The 2,082-nt window shown below is 39.7% G+C and overlaps 1 pseudogene; it reads left to right on the top strand.

Annotated features, from left to right (window-relative positions):
- Nucleotides 1-774: 774 nt before the first annotated feature.
- LOC121927487 lies at nucleotides 775-901 on the top strand (annotated as a pseudogene).
- Nucleotides 902-2,082: the final 1,181 nt, after the last annotated feature.

The raw sequence follows: 2,082 nt of genomic DNA, 5'->3' as shown, positions 1-2,082 counted from the left end.
CTCGCCTGGAAAGACTAAGAGCCCTCCTTCCGACCACCATCTTGAGGGGGAGAGAGGCAGGCCGGCAACAACAGGCCTCGCCTGGAAAGACTAAGAGCCCTCCTTCCGACCACCATCTTGAGGGGGAGAGAGGCAGGCCGGCAACAACAGGCCTCGCCTGATAGCTTTGACTGCTTTGTACATGGTTTTTGAGGATTTTTGTTGAATTGTATGAGATCGCTGATGTCACTGTTGATGTATTGTATTGCTTTGTGCTATAGCATGTGACATGTAGCTTGTATGTTGTGAACCGCTTTGATCTGGAGGAAAAGCGGTATACAAATAAAAAATAGTATTATTATTATTATTATTATTATTATTATTATTATTATTCACTATATTGGCTAGGGTTGCTGGGAACTGCAGTTCAGCATCTCAAGGATGGCTTGATTATCACTCCAACTGAAGATATGACATAATTAAAACTCTCCCATCTCAGGACATTTAATAGGCCATTATCTAATTATAGCAATTCAGGGAAAGAAAAACGTAGTAATCTAGTACAGTGTAGTAATTAGAGTGAGGATCTGAGAAACTGATCTTCAGATTCACACTTGGCCATGGAGCTCACTTGATTGTTTTTGGCCAGTCACTCCTTCTCTCAGAGTAACCTACCTGACAAGGTTATGGTAAGAATAAAAAGTGAGAGAAGGTGGGGGTTGTTGTCTTAAGCTTCTTGGTAGAAGGACAATATAATTGTAGAACATAACAACTTTTTAAAAAATCTTGTTTCCTGCCTATGGCCATACCATCCTGAACACGCCCGATCTCGTCTGATCTCGGAAGCTAAGCAGGGTGGGGCCTGGTTAGTACCTGGATGGGAGACCGCCTGGGAATATGGGAATACCAGGTGCTGTAGGCTAAAAAAAAAAAAGCAGCTCCCTCTGAATAAATCTTGCCAAGAAAACCCTGTGATAGGATCGACCAAGGATCACCATAGTCAGAAACAACTTGAAGGTGCACAACAATATGACATTTCGCCAACTTTTCTCATATCTATGTATCTTGCAAGCTGCTTGTTTAGAAGGAACCACTGCTTGTCCTGAGTGAGCCTATCTAGAGTGTTTAATTATATTCACTGTTATGCAACCTATGACTCCATATCAATGTGTCTAAGCCATCATTTAGGACCACTATTGCATAAGACTTCTGAACACAATTTATGCTGACCTGCAGTGCCATCTAGTGCCTACATCAACCACAGAAATGTTGTGTCTTTTCTTTTAGAATTTTTTTTAAAGCTAGATTATTTAACAAACTTGCAAAATGTGCATTGCAATACAGGGCAAATGTACAAGATCTGCACAAAAGTACTCCACTTTTCATGTGGTGGATACTAATACACTTATCTCTAGAGCTAAGGCATTTGAAAAATTCTAACCTTCTAGATAAATAGGACTATAGTCAACTCTGCTGTTAACAAAGAAGCATTTAAAATATGTAAGATTATCAGAACAAGATAATTTTAATTTTTGTATTTTACTTTGGGCATACAGCATTATCACAGTATTCTATATGTACCAAACAACTCTAAAAAATGTATCCCTTCAGGTGACTGTGCTGGGTGATTAGAGTTTGGATGGTAACATTTTACAAGTAATTACAATTACTCATAACCTTTTATTTTTGAAGGAATAATGAGCAGTGTTGTAGGGGAAATTTTGAAGTGCAGGCCTTTGTCATGGCATCCTATAGCAACACCCACAAAGAGAAACCAAGTATACAGGTAACATATTCAGAGATTGCTGCACTGGCCATGCAGCAAAATAGAACAAAATACAAAATTCTCAAAGCAGTAATATCTTTATTGGGCCAGCTCCAAAGCACAACATACAGCATATAAGCTCCTGAACCCCCACCAGCCTCCCCATCAGGCAAAGAGGTAAACAAAACAAAACACTGTCACCTTTCTTCTCCTACATTATTTTCAACATCCTTGTCTGATGAAGAGCCCAGTGAAGCCCAAAAGCCTGCATGATGCATCATGCTTTGGAGCCAGCCCAATAAAGAATGTGCTTCCTTGATTTGAAGATACCCAACTTA

This window comes from Sceloporus undulatus, chromosome 3 (genome assembly GCF_019175285.1).
Source record: "Sceloporus undulatus isolate JIND9_A2432 ecotype Alabama chromosome 3, SceUnd_v1.1, whole genome shotgun sequence".
In the NCBI taxonomy this organism is placed as follows: Eukaryota; Metazoa; Chordata; class Lepidosauria; order Squamata; family Phrynosomatidae; genus Sceloporus; species Sceloporus undulatus.
The sequence above is the reverse complement of the archived record's forward strand: the minus strand, read 5'-3'. Positions and strand labels throughout refer to the sequence as shown.